At 40.8% G+C, this 21965-nt stretch overlaps 1 protein-coding gene across 3 annotated transcripts in view; it reads right to left on the bottom strand.

The window, feature by feature from the left end:
• The window catches only part of FILIP1 (filamin A interacting protein 1), a 106909-nt gene that overhangs the window by 71103 nt on the left and 13841 nt on the right, over positions 1-21965 (bottom strand). Inside the window, exon 2 of one of the 3 annotated variants that reach the window (XM_050316028.1) lies at positions 4292-4432. The exons of the other annotated variants lie outside the window; for them this stretch is intronic. The gene's annotated coding sequence lies outside the window, so the exon portion shown is untranslated. The remainder of the gene's footprint in view (positions 1-4291; positions 4433-21965) is intronic. 3 annotated transcript variants of the gene reach the window in all.

Raw genomic sequence — 21965 nt, 5'->3', positions numbered from 1 at the left:
CTTTCATTAACATTATTAAAATGTCCTGCTGCCAGAATCAAGTTTCTTTAATGTCTGTCACTTCTTAAAATCCAATGTCAACAGGGATAAATTCTAAGTGAATTGTGTTTGTCTTGTTGCAACAAGACAAATACCCTACCTTTCTTAACTTTAAAGAAAGGGCTGAAGTTTCTTTTTTTTCCACTAGGATAGAATAAAACTTCCTTAGCTGCTTTTCTTAGAAAGCAATTTTAGTCCAGAGTCATGGAAAGATGTTAAAAAGAGCTCCTACAAGTCGAGTGGGTGTTTTATAAGCCTACATGAAGTTAAAATCATCTGCACTGGCATAAATTCACACTGTTCAGCTTTAAGTATTTCACTTGTGTGACTAAGGAGTTTAGGTTTCACCTATAATCTGCAGTGTCTTTGAAATGGAGCCTGAGCTCTCTGGGGCTAAGTTAAGGCTTCAGGCCTGTCCTCATCCTCGGTTATGCAGCTCCAGTGACCACTGCTAAAGCTCACCATGGCTCCTGTCTATCAGGGAAATCATCCGCTGATTTTCTTTCCATAGAAAAAGATGCTGGGTACAGGGTGGTGTTGCTCCAGCCTCCCTGGAGGGAGAGGACACCACTGCATTAACTGCCCTCTCTAGAGAGGTGGTGCCCTTAATATGGGCACATCAGTGAGCTGACTGATAAACTGGCCTGGATCCAGAAATGGATCCAGAAATGGGAGGCAATAGCAGGTATTTAGCACCTCGTTATCAGCATCTGCCACAGTGAAACACTTGATGGCAAATGTTAGGACATGACAGAGGATGTGGGACTGTGTCCACCCCTCACAGTCCCTGCTATAACCCACCCTGCCAACTTTGTGTTAGTGAAGTCACGAACTCAAATGGCTTGGGATGGATTTTCTTCAAAGCATCAGCACACAGACCTCTGCTTGCAGGCACATTTCTGGCTGAGAGGGGCAGAGAACCCAGTATTTCTAAAAAGTACTGAACAGTCAAAAAACTCACCCTCACTGAGCTCCCTAACTGGGAAATGAGCTCCTTTGACTCTCCAGTCACAATTCCTCATCCCGAACTCTGTTTCTTGGAGCAAAGAGTGGGGGGAATCTGGTCATAATTGTACAAAACAAATAATTTAAGAAATGGCAGTAAGAAATGGATCTATGCTAGCATTCTTTTAGTTGGAGCAAGTGAAACTAGAGAATAATTTTTAATAATTAAGGTAAATCTGAAAAAAATTAATCATAAAATTTTCAAGTTCCTATTTTGTACGTGGAGGTGTATGACAATGTTGCTGAAGGGAATTGGTGGATGTCTCTAAATATTAAGGCATTTAAGACAAGAGGGCATGGTCTCAAGCTCTGCCAGGGGAGGTTTAGGTTAGATGTTAGGAAGAAATTCTTTACAGAGAGGGTAACCAGGCATTGGAATGGGCTGCCCAGGGAGGCGGTGGATTCTCTGTCCCTGGAGGTGTTTAAGAAGAGACTGGATGTGGCACTTAGTACCATGGTCTAGTAACTGTGGTGGTAGTGGATCAAGGGTTGGACTTGATGATCTCAGAGGTCCTTTCCAACCAATCTGATTCTATGATTCTATGATTGTGTCTTGGAATACAAATTTAAAAGATAGAGACTGTATATGACTGGTAAATCAGTTAAGAAAGCAGGTAAGAAAGCAACATAAAGACATTACTGTTTTTCTTTATTTAGTTAAAAACAGTCTGACTCAGCTGTTATGTAATGTCTCCGCATTCCTTATTTATTTCCTTAAATATTTTTCATCTGCCTTCAAGGAAGTTTAGGTGACTGAGAAATTGCTTTGGGCTGCTTCTCCTGTGCATGTGTGGTGGACTCAGGCCTTGGCAAGGACCTGGTGTGGTTGCTGCTGGCAGTTCTGTCACATCTTGGCTCCACTGGCACCAAGCTGGACCAAGCTGTGGTTTGGGAAAAGGAAGACTAGCCAGTTTTCCTCCTATGAGGATGCAAATTCACCTCGTTACATATATATCTATGTATATATATGCATGTGTATATACAGTTATCTTAAGAAATGAGATGTAACAGAGAGTATTCTCGTGTGTTCATTTCACATTTCACTTAGTGGCTCACTCCTGGTGAGAATAAACCTCACTCAGGTTTCTAACTCAGGTGAAAGTGTCCTGAAAAAGCAAGCCCAAACTAAATGGCTGAGCCTCCACTGAAATACTGAGAATACTTCCCAAGGCTTTCAGTAAAGTCACAACAAAGTCCCCATGCTGGATAAATATTTCCTTACTTTTATTAATTAAGAATGTAATTTGAGCAATATATACACCCTATGCCTCCATAAGAAGTTGTGTAACTCATTTAATCAAATCTGGTATTCTACTAAATCTTTCCAATTCATCCTGCACAACATCATTGACTGCATGCCAAAAAAACCTACATATATAAAAATTAAAAAAAATCAGCCAACAGTTTGTGAGTCAATTCTAGGACTGCAAAACCTCCCTGCTATGAATTGGCCATGTTTAGAGAAACTCTACAGCTGGGAGAATGCCACATGCTCAACCTAAGGTAGCTGTAATATTTGCAAAAAAAACCCACAAAAAACCAACACTTTATTCCAGTTGTACTTACTGATGCTGTTATTAATTTTTGCCATCAAGAAACAACAAAACAAAATCTTGCATGGAATAATGTTTGGAAGCACATGCCATTGTTGTAGGATGGCTTGGCTGTAGCACTGGACTTCCAGGCACTAGAATTCACCCTGTGGAAGCAGCAAGCACCAAGGAATCGACAAACCTCGGACTTGTCAAAATAAGCCTATGTGTCAAACACAAAGGATTATACTTAAAGGAATAGGAAAGCCTAGAAAATAAGAATGTTGTCAACAACACTTAGTATTATAGTACAAAAGTCATAAACTGGTGTGCCAGCAGCAGGCTTAGCTCCCCTGGCCTCTGCTCAGCCAGGGAATGACGCAATGTTGTGCAAACCATTTCTGCAGGTAGCCAAATACATGACATTATCTCTGTTTAAGTAAGCAAGAACAAGGCTGGAGAGTTCTATGCAAACACTTGTTACTGACTGATCTCTTATGCCTTGAAGATGCATTTCTAGAAAGGAAAAACCCAGAATTGTTCTTCTCATTCTATCTTCAAAAAAAGCTGAAAAGTACAATTTCATTAGATTTTCTCAAACCTCAGAGAAATTTTCCAAACATCTATAAAGGTAAATATTAAATAAATGGTTTGCTGAAGCAATGGAACAGTTATTGGACTTCATAGCACGTGCATATTTTTAAAACAAAAAAAGAAAAAACTATGGGGATTTTAATTTTTTTTTAAAGGTCCATAAGTAGAAAAACACCATGAGTAGTTTGTACTCACATTAACTTTGTATCAGAGAAAAATACAGTTTTGTCTGTGTAATATTGTTAGGTGAAACACTAACTATACAAATTTAAGTAAGCAAATAACTTACGCCAAGTTAATGGCAATTAGCATTATGAATGACAATTTAAGGAGGATTATATGATGTATTGCAGGTTTCAACCAACTAAAAATAGAAAAGCTATACAAGCCATAAAAATTGCACAATGTACAACTTTCAGTTCCAGGAAGACTGTGTTTGCAATCCTTGACTACAAATGGAGTTGCTTTCTGACTGTTGAGATAGATCTTCTGGAGCCATAATTAATACAGACAATCCTGAGCTTTCCAAATGAGTCAGACACTTTAAAATATTGGGTTTAAAGTTGTGACATTTTTCTAAAATCAGTGAGCGTTTGCCTTCCAGTTTTTGAGCTGGGTATGCAATTTCAAAATATGTTCCAGCACTGTGAGGCATTCCACATACTGGAAATAAAGTATAACCAATGTGATATTAGCAATGGGGCTTTTAGAAGACAGGCAAAATCTAATATGAATATTGTGAGACACCCAGTATGGTCATAGAAGCCCACAGTGCCTGCTGAAGAGTTCCTTGTTACACTAAGTTGTTAGCTCAGGATGTTTATTTTTAACTCATCGTGCTAAAAAACTTCAGTGAAAATAATGGGCACTGAGGATGTCCTTGGGAATCCTCAACAGTCCCCGAGGGCTTTGACAGCTCTGCAGTTCAGATGAGCCTTTGAAAGACAAGAGATGACGTAAGTCATTTTGATCCCCTCCTGGAGCTGACATCTGCAGGAAGCTCAAGCGTTGCTTTCCAGCCATGCTACTGCAACAGCATCTCCTGAATGTTAGTTAGTCAGGAGCCTGGCTCCTGGAAGCTCCTGTGTGTCAGCAGAACAGCTCGTGGTGTGCAGTAATACCTGTGTGGAGGGACGCTCCCAGGGCAGGGGCTTCACTAGAATCTAGGTCCGGAGGGGGGAGGAGAGAGTCGAGGGTAGAGGTGTCCCTGTGCCATCGCTCTGCTGCTCCCACCTGAGGCTGACTGGGGTCCCTGCTGCTCCCTAGAGAAAAGATAAGGCTCAGGGGCTGCATGCCAGGAACAAAGAGAGAAGCAGCGTATTCTGCTTGCTCTGCCAGCCAGACAACAGGTCAGCTAGAAAACGCAGACTTCCAGACTTAAAGTGACTTGAAAATACTTACAGTTTTTAATTTAGAAACTCCCATTGATTTTATCCATGTGTTTCCAAAGCCATGACACAGCAGAGTGACCTGAAGAATCCAGAGCACGCTAGGCAATATGTTTGCGTGGTATGATACCAACCAGGTGGTAAAACCTTGCACTCCCATTGCCTCCAAAGAGCTGGTACCACAAGTCTCAGCTTTGTGCTTAAATCTAGCAATCAACACCAAGTAACCACCTGCATCCCAGGAAAAGGAGCCATAATGAGGGAGCAAAAAGCTGGTACGTAATGTGATGGGTTCCTCGTTGAGATCAGTTCTGCAGAATATGTGCAATGCAGTGCAATGACATGGCAAAATGACAGCAGAGAAGAAATGTGTCCAGCTTGGCCCATGTATCAGTGACCCAGCAGGCAGTCTGTAGAGTTCTACCTGCTCAGGGGGAATGTGAGAATCCCTTGGCTGAGCAAACTGGAAAACCCGCAGCGCAGCAAGAGCTACAGGCCAGTTTCTGTCACAGCCCACAATGCAGGGGAAGGCTGGGCACATGGTGACAACTCCAAATCCCATGGAGGTATGGCAGACATGCAGGGAATTAGGAGCTTTGCTCCTGGAAAGCTGGGGATGTTGCAGGGCATATGGGGAACGGAGCCATAACACTGGAAGGAGGCAGATTCTCATGTTGATAAAAGCTCGTTGATGCATTTGATTAGTTTGCATAAATGAACAGAATTTGATTCCACATTGTGGATCCCTGGAGCTCTGCCCTGACCTTCGTGACAGAGCAGTATGGTTGGGGTATAAACAAAGTTTTGTAGGTCAAGTGCATTGCAGAGACAGCTGGCATGGAAACGTGTCCAGGCAGGCTCAGTGGCAGGACTGGTGGTGCCACAGAGACTGAGGTGAGACCATGAAGGCATGAAGGTCTTTCCTTGGCAAGGACAACACAATGTTCTGGGAAGCTGTGATCTTTTGAAAGGAAACAGTAACAATTCTGTTCAACTCTACCAACTGACCATTATTTAAATAGTTTATATAGTTCTCCTAATAATAATAAAGCAACACAAGGAACACTACCATTTAAGGAGTAAAGCAGGACTACTATGGTGTCAGTTAATACCAGTCAGAACAGCGTATGACACATTCATCCACTATTTCTTAACAAACTATATGCAAAGTCTTGCAAAATAGTAAATGCCTACTTGGTATTTGTGTATTTTTTTTCCTTGCTCTGAATTAAAAGAACAAGATTTATTGCATTATGAACAACATAAGGATAGAAACAGTAATGAAGTCTTGACCAGCTTTAATCACAGTTAAATTGGTGCGGACACATTAAGGAAAACTTAGCTTTATAGGAAGGTTATTTTTTTGATAAATACTTTAATTTTCTAGAAAATTTATTTAGGGAACTTCAGTCTTGAGCAGCTAGTTCTTGAAGAAAATTGAGCAATTATCCATCTATTTATTTATTTATGAATAGCAGAAAGCATTTCCTACGTGTGTGAGAATCAGGTTAGCACACTGTTACACTCACAAACTCTGAATCATATCTGGCATGACAATTTACAAGAAGCAACTTAGAGATATTTGTACGAGGTACCTGGGATTTACAGAAATTAATTCTTTGCCCTACAAAATGTTTGGTCTTTAAAAAAATTCAGTAAAGTTTTCTTATTAATTTGAATGGAGGAAGGATCAAGACTACTGTTTTCAAAAGACAATATGCAACTATCTAGACCTAATAAAAGAAAATTAGGCATGCTGTTGCAATGAAGAGCTGAATTTTTAGAGCAATTCACACAGTATAAGAAACAAAGAAGAGTTTTCTGTCAACCAGCACTCTTCAGAGTTTATAGATGCTACTCTGGATTTTCATCAGTTTAAATGAGATTAAAATCTGATGGTTTGAGTGCAAAAAAGTGGTGTTATTCATGATTTTCACAAACTTTGTTCACAGGAGACATGGTTTAAAAATAGATCCTTAAAGGTATTTTCTCTCCACTATGTATTATTTTAGAGTCATTTTACAGGTGTAGCAACTATATTTAAATCCTCCCAAGAAGAGACATCCTGGAACACAGATAGGACTTGAATAATTTCAGTCCTCTGATGTTTTACCAAGCAGCAGGATAATGTAGATGCTTTACACTCTGTGGAAGAGCTTTTCCTTCATTAAACTTTAAAATATCTCGAGATAATATTTATCCCTATACATGTCTTCTGCATTTTAATGAAGTGATGCCACAGTAAATATGGTGAGCGATAGAAACAATCAGGATGAACATCACTGTACTAATTAAAATACTCTCCATCATACAATATTGTGTTGTTCAGAAAAGCCCATGGGATTTTGCTGCTGAGTTGAATAAAAATGTTATTTCACTCACAGACATCACACAGGTGCACCAAAGTGCTCCTAACCACATGTTAAGCTAATGAAAGAAGCAGCTTTGGTTGCAGACTTTGCCATACTAGCAACTTAACCTAACAGCGGTTAGGTTAGGTAACAACATCACAGCCCTTTGCACAGCAAGATGCCTCTTGGGCTGTTTTTTCCATGCCAGTTGTTGAGAGTTTTATCCCATGCACTAAACAGAATAATTTTGTTACTCTCAGTGCAGTAATATGAAGCTATTGATTCTCTCTAGATTTGTTTTGGAGAAAGCCTCTCATCTTTCCTCATTCCCATACCCATGACCCCTCTGCCCCAAGGCACCATGGATCAGGAAACCAAACTTAGCAGAAGGAAAGCCAAAGTTTTCTTTGGCAGATTTGCCAAGATACCCTAACTAAAGGGGTCAGTGAAAGTCCCTATATTCCCATTGATCTACAAGCCACAGTTCCCAGGACCCTTGAAGGAATATCCAGGGAAAGCAAAGAGCTCTTCAAGCTGCTTTTCACTCCCTTGCAGCTCCAAGCCCCAGCTGCCACACTGGGGATGGTAAAACAAAGGGCAAGTCCTTCCGGGCAGACAGTCTGATTGTGCACTCTGAAGATCTGGCTGTGCACAGGTAGTCAGGATAGGACAAAAAGTGAAGCTGATTTTGTCAAGCATCACTGGAGAACAGTTCAGGATGCATGAAGGAGCACCTACTTCCCATGACCCACAGGCCACCGTGGGGGCAGACAACACAGGACAGCTTCCACTATCAAATCAACTATTTGACTATGACTGTTATAATCAGAAACGTTTGTTAGAGTTACAGTTCCATTTAATTTATTATCAGTGCCCTCAGGATCCAGGACCACACGTCAGCCCCCCTGGGGCCATCAGCCCCTGTCACAGGATTGCCACAGCAGGGCTGACCTTGAACTCCACACAACCATGCCGTGCCCATGGACCCCACCAAGCTGGGCCCACAGCCCATCCCAGGCTCATCTCATCTCCAGGGAAGTGCCTGATGCTCAGGGCTGGGACTGCCCTCAGCCCTCTAGTCTCCATGAGGATTCCTCCTGCTCCCAATCCCCAGGAAGCAGCCACCCATGCAGTGCCTTGGCATGTATTTCCTTAATTGTCTACTTAACTGCTTGTAATCAAAGTTGGGATTTCCTTTTGCTCTTGCTTAAGAAATTGCTTGTATTTTAAAAGCTTTTAATTTTCATTGATCTTCATATGCGCACGTAGTAACTTAAATTTGTGCTTCCCTTTTCCTACAGCGTATTACAAAAGCTCTTTTGCCTTATGCTAGAGGGCAGAGAAAAGATAAAAAGGAAATCAGCATGTTTATTCCTGAAAAAAGAAGGATTGTAGAAAAATAAATGCTCCCCTAATGTCTCTCCTTCACAATTAAGAGAGCCATCATACTCTCCAGTGATCCTGACCCCAAGCACTGGGATGTCAGGCTCAGCATGACTGGGAAAAAGTTTTTGTCTGAAGCTCCCCTTGAAACTTGATTAAACTATCAACTCAATAAGGACTAGAAGTAAAACAGCCAGAAAAAGATTGCTGTCACAATCTTAACAGTTGGCAGTCAGGAGTGTCCTGAAGTTTTCCAAAAAGCTATGGCAAAAGAGACCAGGGGGTACTGGATTTGACCAAACATCCTTTTCTCTGTGATCATGGGAGGTGGTGGGATCAGTTGTACCCTCATTCTCTTTTGCTCTCTATTGGCTTACACCAAGAGGAGCACTCTCCAGAGCTAACTCCAGGGAACCAGCCCCAAAAACCCTGTCCCTGAAATTTCTTAAGGGCAATGTGTGAAAGCAATTGTGGCTTCTCCAGAGAAGGTTCATTACATACCATACAGTGTTTGTAGAAATTTTCTGTCATAATTGTCAAACAAACTTTCAATATGCCAGATACATTTCTTCAATGATTACTGTCACAAACCTAATCAGCTGCATACTATGTTGGCTGAAGGTCTCAACCAAATAACAATTTTCATTGATTTCCCAGCTTTTGATTAAAACCCTAAAACTTTTCATAGTGCAATTTTAATCAACAACTTTGGGGAAAAAACCCACATTATTTCTAATGAAGGTCCCCTTAGAAGATTTCAAAATCTTTGCTCAACCTCTTAAGCATTTGGCACAGCACATCTTTGCAAGCATGAAATTATTCCTCTGCTTGCCATGGTTTCTTTTATTATGCTATTATACAAGACTGTTGTACTTTGTCATTTGTAGCACATTACCTCAGACTCGTTCAGGTACAAAGATGGACTTCTGGGATGGTCAGGGGAAAGGAGAGCCTATCATATGAGGAGACAGAATGAAGAGCTTGGCTTGTTTAGCTTGTCAAAATAAAGGCTGTTAAGGGATCCAGTTGCTGTGTATAAATATATCATAGAGGCAAACAACAGGGAGATGGGAGAGCCATTTAAATTAAATGACAACGTTGGCAAGGGAACCCAACAGCACAGATTGTCCAGAATTTAATCTATGCTCACTTGGAGCAATGAGATTTGGGAACAATTTTCCCACTGGAGGAACCGCAGCAAAAAATCCTAACTGCACTCAGAGTGGAACTTGATAAGTTTATGAAGGGGATTATAAAACCTGATTCCTGCAATATTATGACAATAGATTTGATGACACATTAGGTCATTTCCAGTCCCGTGTTCCCATATAAAGCTATAGCATATCACGCAGATTCTATAACCTTCAACCATGCATGCTTCAAAACAAGATATGCCAGCATGCTTTATCTGCTTCAAGCTATTTAAAAACAAAACAAATCAAAATGCCCAACCAAACAGTTCAATTTAGTAAGTGTATTTTTTCAGGGTAGGGATAAAACTTCAATAATTTGCTCTCCCATAATGGCAATAAATGCAATAGAACCCAAATATATTACAAAACAAACATATTTTACATCCAAGTGTCCATCACAAATGCCTACATTTATTGATAATTAGTTCTACTTGTCATCCAGTACTGTTCAGCTTTATTACAATTTGTATAAAATATTTTACCCATGGCTTCAAAACCTTTGCAGCTGAAGTTCAACTGCTATTTATGGTATTCTGCCCTAAGCTATAAATTAATTAAAGACAAGAACATTTCTGTGCTAATGGATTTTATGTTGGAAGGTATCCAAAAGTTATAGCGAAAGGAAAAGAATTATGATTGTTTTGAATTTACATTGGTCATATCATGGGTTGTACATATGAGAGGAAAGGCTTTTTTAAAAAACAGAGCTGTCTGGTTTTGGAGATTGGGGTTTTTTTCCATGTTTAAAAGATTGGTTATGGTGAACTCAAAGTAAAAAACCATTAACTTCTACAAAACAGAAAATTTGTTGGGTTAAAAAAAAAAGAGTTTGGAAAACATCTACTTGCACCAAAAGAAGCAAAATGTTTACATAAAAAATAATTTTCAAAAAATATTTCTTTCTAAATGCATACCTCTACACATACAAACACACACAAACAGAGCCCCCTCAAAATGGGACCAAAGTATAGCTGTGGTGGTATTACACATATTTTCACTTTTCTGTAGCTCCTATTTGAAATTTTTATGGAAATGCCAGCATGCCATCTTCATATGAAGTGTACTAGCACATGCAAGGCAAATTTTACTATGAAGATACCCCCAAAATTACTATAATATTATATTTTAGGGTAATTAATAGTGTCATAATCTGATTACTCTCACCTAATGTGGCTTCATAAACCTAGCACCAGTTTTGCTGGTTGAATCAGCAGTTCATTGTCTTAGCCAGCCAAGTTTCTCTCCACTTTCTTGTGAACAGTGCTAATTTCAGCTCTTAAGATTCAGCATTAGATAATCAGGAAGAAAGGATCCAACAGAATGGAAAACATCTCTCCATTGTCATCAGTTAATGGATGGCTTAGGACCTGAATTATTGACTTCTAATATCTTACATAAAAATTCTTTTGAAAGCATTCTAAGCTTCTGTCTTTAATCAAAGGTGGTGAAAATCAAGAGCCCATTTACATATGTGTTTGCCTAAATAACTTTGCATGCATTTCTTAATTTTTTTTGGTTTTGCCATGTGTACATTCGCTCGTGTATTGTGAAGAAGCATCTACCCATTCATCTTCTCTAGCCTCTTCTTATTCAACATCCTTCCTTGATGCCTCTTTACACTTTTTCCCCTCAACTAAGGAATCATCTTAGCCTCTGTTTCCATTCCCGTTTGTGCTGGTTTTGGCTGGAGTAGAGTTAATTTTCTTCACAGTGCCTAGTGTGGAACTGTGTTTTGGATTTGTGCTGGAAACAGCGCTGATAACAGAGGGATTCATTATTGCTGAGTAGGGCCTACACAGGGTCAAGCCCTTTTCTGCTCCTCCTGCCACTGCACCAGCAAGGAGGCTGGAGGTGCACAAGGAGTTGGGAGGGGGACAGCTGACCCCAACTACCAAAGGGTAAGACACTACATACAGTGTCACGCCCAGTATATAAAACTGGGAGACAAAGAAGGAAAGGGGACGCATTTGGAGTGATGGTGTTTGTCTTCTCCAGTAACTGTTCCCTGTGGTGGAGCCCTGATTTTCTGGGCATTAGCTGAAAACTGGCCTTCCGATGGGAAGCGTTGAATGAATTCCTGGTTTTGCTTTCCTTGCATGTGTAGCTTGTGCTTTACCCGTTAAACTGTTTTTATCTCAACTCAGAAGTTCTCTCACTTTTGCGCTTCTGATCCTCTCCCCCATCCCACCAGTGGGGAGGGAGGGAGTGGCCGTAGGGCTGAATTTCCACCTAGGGTTAAACCATGACACCATGATATATGATGAAGGATTCAATCAGAAAAATATGCATTTTCAAGTTCCTGATTTATCTCAGCAGTCCCCATGACACACAGAAGTCAGAACAGTCTTGTTTTCTCCTTAAGCAGATACCTTTGTCTCACGCAAAATTAGTTCTTCATTTGAACAGAAACAGTTCACATGCTTTGAACTCTTTCAGAAACAAATTGGTCACAAATAAAAGGGGACTGATGACTTTTCAGAAGGCTGATATTCTGAAACATTTTCTCTTACATGGAGGAAATGTCCTTGCTATTTTTAAGAGAAAACTTGGTCCATATTCAAAAGAAAAGTTACATACCTTCTGACACTAGATTCTGAATTTACACATCATTAATCCTGAGAAATTCTGAGGGAAATCCTAATGGCCACATTATTTTCTTCATGTTTGTTTATCAGATGCAAGAGATAGCTTCACCAAGGAATCTCCAGCACTGTAAGTTTTAAGTCCTCATTACAACGGTCTAAATACAGTAGAGCCTACCTAAGGATTGCTAGTTTCTGTGCTCCTCTGAAATATTAGTAAGAAACAGTATAAGGAAGGTAAAAAAATTTATGGTACTAATTCTAGATTTAGAGCCCTGGGCAAAAATTTCACGTACAGTTTTTTAATTCATTTCCTGTGAAAGGCATATCTGTTCTCAAGAATCTCCCAGAGTTATCAGATCATTTCTGTGCATCACAGTGGGCAGGGAGTATTTTGCTTTATCTTTCCTTGCTCATATGCAGCTCAGGGATCTGGGCTCCACAGGGCTCCAGTACTGACTGCCTCCCATCCTGGCTGTGCCTGGGAAGGAAGCCAGGAAGGTGGGTGACGTGGAATCTTTCAAACACATAGAGTTCTAGTAGAAAACTAGTCTATGCTCCTGTTATGTGGCACCTGCTCTCTTTTGATTGTTATTTCTGCTTTACATGGGCTTTGATGCAATCTCCACTGACAGACAGAATGGGACAGTTCTTCACACACTGAGCAGCAGATCTGCAGAACACTTTGTCTGTGGATGCAGAAGTTAACATGTCTTGGAAGGAGACATCAGAAATCCTTGGAAGAAATACTCACTTATGGTTGCTAACCAGATAAACCACATTGGGTTCGGGCAATCTCTTAAACTGAATATTGATGGAGGCAGGAAGAGTGCTCAGGGGAAGTTTCAAATCCTTGCCATGCCCTTGCCCTCCCCAGCTAGCAGCTTTCGGCTGCTGGTTTGCATGCTGGTTGGTTTAGTTTCTTGTCCAGAGCAGAGTGCAAATGCAGTCCCCAGCTGCTGCTAATTATTCTGTGCAGCTCCTCAACTGCAGTTTACTGAATTGCAGGGGTTGGTAGAGAGAAGTTTCAAGGCTTAAACCTCACCTTGGGAAAACCAGTCGGTGGCTTACTACTAATTTAGTAAACTTCTTTCTCTTCATCTGATTGCTCACGATAGGACATGGAACTAAAACTGAAGGACTTGATGCTCAGCTATTTTAAATTACTTGGTTTGGCTGAGACCTTTGAAAGAAGGTTTCTTTATCCCACCATAATTCTGACATGAAAAGCATAGTGTTATCTTACCCAGGATGGTTTATTGAACTGTTTCATTCATACACAAAAGACTTCTATTTTTAGAAGCAAAACTTTAATTCATACCCTATAGCAACAAAAACTAACTGTATCCTCAGAAGTAGTACACAAAAAGTTATAGTATCTCCCAGCAGGTGTTCTGAAACTGACTTATGTTAAACCACAAAAATCTTGTCATTACTAAGCAGCTCAAGTGCAAACGCCGTTCTTGCAAAACGGTAACTAATGGGCCTAAAAATAAGAACAGAACAGCAGGGAACTGCAAAACGTTATCTCAAAAGTACTTGCCTCGCCCTCAAATTAAATCCAAAATCAACTCTTCTCATGAACTGAAAGAAGGGCAAAGCATGCTGCTTATCATTGAGCACGTGAACAAATTGCATGCCATGGCTCAGATGTCACAGCACTCTTTTCAATAACATTTTTAAGCTTTCAGTAATGCCTCAAGCACCTAAAATTAAAAGTGAATATCTTGAACAGCAAGGATCTTAATCTTACATGTATTTAGAGATTTATATTTGTTGATGTAACAGTTATTCCTCAGAAACTTTTCGGCTGAATTAGTGCTGGAATTGAAAGTTTTTGAGCAATCCATATCCAAATTTTTGTAAAGCAAAAAAGACTATTTAAGATAAAACTACTGGAAACATGAATTATGTTTCCAGAGCTACAATTTAAAACTGTATTGAGTTGCTTCTTAATTGCACAATAATCTTATATCTGAAATCATTAGCAATGTTCAGGCTGCATTTCACAACTAGAATTCCACATGAGCATATTTTAAAAATTATCTCTTCTTTCACTTAGGCATTTTGTTCAAGAATCCTTTTCTCATGGATGAGTTAGTAAAATATGCATCACTCAAAGCTCTGTTAAGAATGCAGCCTCTGCTCTGCTTTATGTTAGATGATTTCATCAGCTCTTGGAGAAGGATTTGAACAGGCATGTTGGCAGATAAACATCCTCTTGGTGTGCTTTAAAATTGTGATATATTAATTTCAAATTTTAACAAAACATGCATTGTACATGGCTCATTGGAAAGTTATGTAAGAGGTGTGTTCTTTTTACTTCATGCTATCACTTTAGGATGGAGTTGCCTTTGAGTTTGTGCTTCACGAATAACAGGATGTCGTGGTTTTGCCCCCCAGCCCATCCCTGGGGCTGAGGATGGTTTTGTCCAGGTGATTTCCGGACAAAAAACCAATCAAAAAGTTCAGTGACGCCTTTGCTAATTACATCTTTAAGAAAACGGAAGAGAAGGTTGTGGCGCAGTTGAAATTAGGAGCAACAGCCATGTAGGAGAGAAGCGGTGGGCCCGAGGAGGGCCAAGGCCCCCTCCTCCTCCGGCTTGGGCCGAGGGGGGGGGGGCAGGTGCAGCACTGAAGCCTCCCTTCTCTCTTGTGAGAGAGTGAAGAAAAAAAAAGTTTAAAAGATGAACTGCTTAGACGAGAAACCGCTGCAGAAGAATTCCAGCCATGAGATAATAAGACTTCCAAGGTCAAAGCTGCAGTCGCAGGAGAAAGAAGAAAAGTTCGAAGGGGGGAGAGCTACTTTTTCTCCCTTCCGCTCTCCCTCCCTTCAGCAAGGTAAAGACTGAAAAATAAAACCCTGCCACCTGTAGAAGTTTGTTGGGGTGAAGAATCCCCCATGCGGCTCACAGAGGAGCTTGTGGATACACCAGAGATTTGTGACTTTAACAGAGAAAGCCTTATGCTGGAGTAAAAGCGGCTCAGATGAGGCAGAGTCCTGTTAAAGACTTTGTGACCCTCGAAGGGATCGATGCTTATGCTGGAGCGAGACGGCTCAGATAAGCCTGGGATCTCAGCGAGAGATCCATGCTGCTGCTGTTGAAGATTTATGACCCTGACGGGTATTAGAACCTACGCTGGAACACAAAACGGTTCAGGTAGGGATGTTGGGATCCATGTGTGGGATCCATGCTGCTGGTGCTAGAGAGAACCTACGCTGGAGCAGAAAATGGCTCAGGTGGGATATTGGGATCCGAGTAAGGGATCCAGACTGGACCCATGCCGAGAAGTCAATCAAGGACTGTTCTCCCATGGGGAGGGACCTCCATAGGGAAACAGGGGTGAACTCTTAAACCATTATCCCCTGTAACCCTGTGGAAGAAGATCCATAGTAAGCAAGTGTCCCCTTGCAAGTCTATGGAAGGAGACCCTTCAGGACCTGGGTAACCCTCAGCCTTCGGTTTTAACCCAGGAGGGGGGTAGGCCCAGCCCTGGAGGCCAACACAGAATGAGAGAGAGATAAAGAAGTTCCAACTGCGACGGAAGTGCTGCAGAGTTACTGGAGAGAGAGAGAGAGAGCTGGAATTCTGAGAACAGAAAAGGACTGCTTCTCCTCCTTGGACTGATATAAAGGGAGGTGGGGGGAGAAGTATCTTCTGTAAATACATAATACCTTTTACTTAAGTAGAATTGTTGTAAATATAATTCTTTAGTTTTAGCTTGTTAATAATAAATACTCATACTTTTTTTAATTCAGTCTCTTTTTGTCTGCATAAACCTTCTCTCAGCTAATAGTAATTGTATGTGAGAGTATAAAAGTAAATTGACCCAGGGCAAAACCACGACATTTTTTGGTGGAGAATGCGGGCAGAGACTGCCCAGAGAAGCAGTGACCGAATCAAACCCCAACATTTTTAATGCCTCATTTGAAAAATTGGCCATAATGATTTTAAGATAACTGAGAGAAAGGTCTGCAGACAAAAGTAAACTGACCATGTGTACTGCGGTTGTAGTAAAAAGAGAATAATAGAGTTAAATATTATAGTGATGTTGTTTTAATTTTTAATAGAGTAATTTTTAGTTATAGTTTATTTATAATTGTATGTTGATTGTAGAATTTAAAATTTCTTAAAATGTAATTCGCAAAGGCGAAGGGGGGAAATTGTCGTGGTTTTGCCCCCCAGCCCATCCCTGGGGCTGAGGATGGTTTTGTCCAGGTGATTTCCGGACAAAAAAACCAATCAAAAAGTTCAGTGACGCCTTTGCTAATTACATCTTTAAGAAAACGGAAGAGAAGGTTGTGGCGCAGTTGAAATTAGGAGCAACAGCCATGTAGGAGAGAAGCGGTGGGCCCGAGGAGGGCCAAGGCCCCCTCCTCCTCCGGCTTGGGCCGAGGGGGGGGGCAGGTGCAGCACTGAAGCCTCCCTTCTCTCTTGTGAGAGAGTGAAGAAAAAAAAAGTTTAAAAGATGAACTGCTTAGACGAGAAACCGCTGCAGAAGAATTCCAGCCATGAGATAATAAGACTTCCAAGGTCAAAGCTGCAGTCGCAGGAGAGAGAAGAAAAGTTCGAAGTGGGGAGAGCTGCTTTTTCTCCCTTCCGCTCTCCCTCCCTTCAGCAAGGTAAAGACTGAAAAATAAAACCCTGCCACCTGTAGAAGTTTGTTGGGGTGAAGAATCCCCCATGCGGCTCACAGAGGAGCTTGTGGATACACCAGAGATTTGTGACTTTAACAGAGAAAGCCTTATGCTGGAGTAAAAGCGGCTCAGGTGAGGCAGAGTCCTGTTAAAGACTTTGTGACCCTCGAAGGGATCGATGCTTATGCTGGAGCGAGACGGCTCAGATAAGCCTGGGATCTCAGCGAGAGATCCATGCTGCTGCTGTTGAAGATTTATGACCCTGACGGGTATTAGAACCTACGCTGGAACACAAAACGGTTCAGGTAGGGATGTTGGGATCCATGTGTGGGATCCATGCTGCTGGTGCTAGAGAGAACCTACGCTGGAGCAGAAAATGGCTCAGGTGGGATATTGGGATCCGAGTAAGGGATCCAGACTGGACCCATGCCGAGAAGTCAATCAAGGACTGTTCTCCCATGGGGAGGGACCTCCATAGGGAAACAGGGGTGAACTCTTAAACCATTATCCCCTGTAACCCTGTGGAAGAAGATCCATAGTAAGCAAGTGTCCCCTTGCAAGTCTATGGAAGGAGACCCTTCAGGACCTGGGTAACCCTCAGCCTTCGGTTTTAACCCAGGAGGGGGGTAGGCCCAGCCCTGGAGGCCAACACAGAATGAAAGAGAGATAAAGAAGTTCCAACTGCGACGGAAGTGCTGCAGAGTTACTGGAGAGAGAGAGAGAGAGCTGGAATTCTGAGAACAGAAAAGGACTGCTTCTCCTCCTTGGACTGATATAAAGGGAGGTGGGGGGAGAAGTATCTTCTGTAAATACATAATACCTTTTACTTAAGTAGAATTGTTGTAAATATAATTCTTTAGTTTTAGCTTGTTAATAATAAATACTTTTTTTAATTCAGTCTCTTTTTGTCTGCATAAACCTTCTCTCAGCTAATAGTAATTGTATGTGGGAGTATAAAAATAAATTAAGCCAGGGCAAAACCACGACACAGGAACAACTCCTGGAGCTCTAAGGCACCACCAGTGAGCGTCCTTTCACAGGAGAGGAAGGTCAAGGAGTTCAGCCAGCATTAAATACTCAGGAGCTGCTGCAAATCTCAATGCTCTACTTCTGCATGGAACCGTGTAGAAAGCCCTACAAGTGTCCTCACAACACAAAAGTTATGTGCTCCATTCTGCTGAAGCCAAGGGTTCAAAGTGGTTATTTGAGTTTCTGGTTGGTTTGTTGCCTGTTTATAGTTTAGTTGTTGATGCATCAAGAATTATTTTTCTTCTGACAGGGCTGAGAATTGCCTGTATGAGTTTTTTATGTTACTCACTGAACTGCTGTTCAGTAAAAGTTCAGTCCTTAAAAACCACATATGGTTAAAACAAACTTTGCTGGCTTTTTTTTTTTCTTGCTCACATGTTACCTTTTGAAAAGGCAATAGTTTTGCGAAATCCTGTGCACACTTGTGCCTGTAGCTCTAAGCATTCTTTGTCCATGAGGAACTAAGAAGACCCAATGAAGTGTTATTAGCTTTGACTCATCTGACCAAAGTATCATCTGCTGTGCTCATTAATTACAATAGATCAGGTGGAAACACTGGTCCCTGAGCTTTCTTATAATTGTTTGGGGTTTTTTCCTTTTTTTTTTTTTTTTTTACTTATCTAAAGAAAGGAGAACAAGGAAACAGACATTTGCAGAAGAACAGCAGAAAGCAAAGAGGTGCATGCAGAGGAGATATACTAAAATAATGCCTAAGCAGCTAACTCTAAAAATCAGTTTAAACATGTGCCACAAAATATTTTCCAATGCTAGAATTCTGCAGTGTTGGAATTTCAAAATATGTTTGGAAAGCAGTCACTCTAGCTGTAATCTTAGAGAAGTCTGATCCAATAACAATAAAATATATCTTTATAATGCAGAAAGGTTTTATGTGCTTGTTCAGATTATCCTAGGCATTTGATGTGTTCAGATGAGTATGACATAATGCTTATGTCCACATTAGGAGATTAAACCGTGCCAGGCCTTGGTCAAAACTTTGTCATGGACTAACCAGTGGTCTTCCCAGAATGGTCCCTGGTTGGGAACCAGCCTAGCCAGGGTTTGGCAGCCTGGACATAGTCAACCTATTTTGAAGGCTTAAGTTTAATAATGTAGGTATGAGCAGCTGGTGACAACTGGACTGAGGGTCAGAGAACCAGCACTAGCACTGTCTAATTTTCTGAAAATAGACGTAGCCAAAGTGTCGCCCACACATTTTTGACTGTTTTCCGTATGGCTGTTACCACATTGCTTTCAAACAAGGAGAAAACTGTGAGAAGTGGAAACTTGTATTGTTGCTTTACAAAACCACAGCAGAACTGCAAAGCCCTGACTTTGGAGAGGAGGGCAAGCAAGCGAGAAACACTCAGACAGATGGCACAGTCAGATGGAATGAATTCCTGAGGGGGAGTGCAGCAGAGAGAAAAGGAACAGTGAGCACAGTCAAAATATGGGAACAGCAGCTGCCATAGCTGTTTCTGCGAGAGTAAAGCAGGTTGAGCAAATTGCCTTAGGAGCCTGCCCTGTTTCCAAATCCAAAAGGCAGAACTAAGAAGACAGCTTTGAAATGAGTATGGTGCCATGTAGATGGGTGAGATTGGAGAGTTACAGCTTTAAGAGAGGGATTGGAGATGAACACTTCCAAAGCTCACAGTTCAAAGATCAGCTGAGGTGGACACTGGGACCCAGAGAGAAGTCCAGCTTGCCTGCCAGGCAATGGTGAATGCCAAACAGTGCAATGACACATCTCAGACCAGAGAGAGACATGGACTGAGATAATTCTGGTTCCAAATGTGAGTCAGCTGAAGATCCAGATAGATTCCTAATAAAAGCATATTTACACTGGCAAAGTGCCAGTGTGATTGCTGATTACTCTCTGACTTCCCGCAGGCAGTGTTTCCATCCCATAGCAAAGGTTGATGGACAATACCTATTACTGGCAAAGAAATCCTGACAAAAGTATCATAAAAGGGCTAGCGCTCCTCCCTGGCAGCAAGAGTTATCACGCTATCCGTGCATCTTTTCCCGCTGTGGCACAGGCTCTGCTGAGGAAAATATTATTGAAATAGAAAAAACAAGAGCTTTCCTCTCATTTCTTTTTGTGCCGTAGGCTGTAGCATCAGATGAAGATGTAGCTGTGGGAAGATTATTACTTAACTCTGTAACTGTGACATGGAGGTGCTCTCTGGAAATGGCATATACCTAAACCAGCCACAACTGGTGAGATGTGAAGAACTGCAACAGCATTTAGCATACATAGGCTATTCTGAAAAGTTAGCTAAAAATCTCTACCAGGTATCCCTGGTGAAATTCTTTCCAGTGGCTCTTAGCTTGGCATAATTTTCACAGGGATGGCAGAAGTCAATTCACCACCATGGAGCGGTTTCCTGGATGAATTATGATAGATCACTCTGGAACATGGAGACATTAAAGCTCTTCAGTAAAATGGGATTGTTTTCACATGGGCAAACAAGACTTTTCTCTCAACTAATTCTTGGAAATGCTCAAAGCATTCTAGTTGAAACTTCCAAAAACAATTCAGGCTCAGCCAGACATCCAGCCTGAACAACTGAAGTTTGGCAAAACTGTAAACAACTGGGCTAAAATACCAGATTTTTAATGAAAAATGTCAGACTTAGATAGGTTGTTTTGTATCAGTTTGCTCTGGAGTATGTCTTCTCTTCTATATCCCAACCTAACATTGCATTTGTAAATCAATTGGCATACCTGACTTACATTATAGTGTTTTAATATAGCATTTAGTATCTGCTCACATTTATACATCACATTTTCATCTATTGCTAATTCTCAGTTGATTAGCTATATCTTGCCAATAATAAAAAAAAACTTGAGACTAAGATAAATTCTTCAAATGCCTCTATTAACAGAGTTGTAGGTTATTTTCTAGATCAGAGAAATCTGTGTCAATCACACAAAAGTATCTAAATGGAGCATCTTCATTTTTCTCTGTTTTATCTTGACTTTTAGGAAGGACTCACAAAGAAAATTTAGGAGGAAGCTACTGAAGCAGTTGACTTAGATCTCTTTCTAGAATTAAACCAGAGACTCAAAATGTACCTAATGTTGAGAAGACTGTTTATCCACAAATCCATTCCCTCCCCTCTGTGTTCTAAAAGAAGCATTTTTAAAAATGCTAAAAATAAAACCAAAGGTTTTATTAAATAAGGTAATATATTTTTGTTTGTAACTGAAACATCAGAAGTAGTGTCTGTTTTGACTTTCACTATCTTATTCTTGGTGGATATCATGGTTTCTCAGATAGTACATGAAAAAAGGACATGATCATGATCGGTGAGCCGACATACACCGCACATTCTCAGAGATGCCCCAAGAAATTTCTAAATGTTCTTTATAATTATTTCAGCCAAACTTGGTAAGTCTTTTTCTTTATTTGATCTGGAAATTATCTATTCTGGTGACATTCACAAAATATGTAAAAAAACAATAACATCTGCAATTTGTGTTTTCCTGCCTGCAATGCTCTAGGACAGCATTTTTAAGATGAACCAATCTGACACTGCCAGACCTTTCTGCAATGATGTCCTTGGGAATTTTGACCAACTGGTTACAATGGAGTTTTAATGCAAGCTGTTTAAGGTAGACTTGTTTCCATTAAAGAAAGTGTTTGGAGGGGTTACACAGATAAAATCCTACTCCTCAGAGTTAGAATTCAGACGATTTCCCTGAACTGCAGGACGGAATTGCAAAGTTTGTGCCATCTTTGAAAAACCTGTGGAAGGAGAGTTGTTCCAAAGAAGGCAAGATAAACCAATTATAATTCAATAGTACCTACACTAGGTATTTCTTGAACTGTCAAAAGCTACAAAATCTAGTACTGTCACTTGACTCACAGAAAACCTAGGTACACTGCTTTCTTCTTAGTATAGTGACACCATATTATTTATCTGTACTGGTAGATTTTTTTCAGTGATGGCTTTGTGCTTGCTTAGGTTCTCTCTATGCGGAGAAAGGGGAATATGAGCTTAATAGCAGTGCTCTCCAGCACTAAATCACTTCCCATGGGCTCTAGAGAAAGACACCTATCTCCAAAGGCTCAAGGATGTGCTTTTCTCGCTTAGCCCCTGGTGTTACAGCTACACAACCATCCTGCTGCCATCCTGACTGTTCTTCTGGAAGAAGAACAGTCTGATTAGAGCCTGCAGCTGAAATTATGCTGGGCAATTTCTTCTAGTAAAGAATTCATACTGTCTA

This window comes from Myiozetetes cayanensis, unplaced genomic scaffold (genome assembly GCF_022539395.1).
Source record: "Myiozetetes cayanensis isolate MyiCay16 unplaced genomic scaffold, myiCay2020 scf2-11, whole genome shotgun sequence".
Classification (NCBI taxonomy): domain Eukaryota; kingdom Metazoa; phylum Chordata; class Aves; order Passeriformes; family Tyrannidae; genus Myiozetetes; species Myiozetetes cayanensis.
The sequence above is the reverse complement of the archived record's forward strand: the minus strand, read 5'-3'. Positions and strand labels throughout refer to the sequence as shown.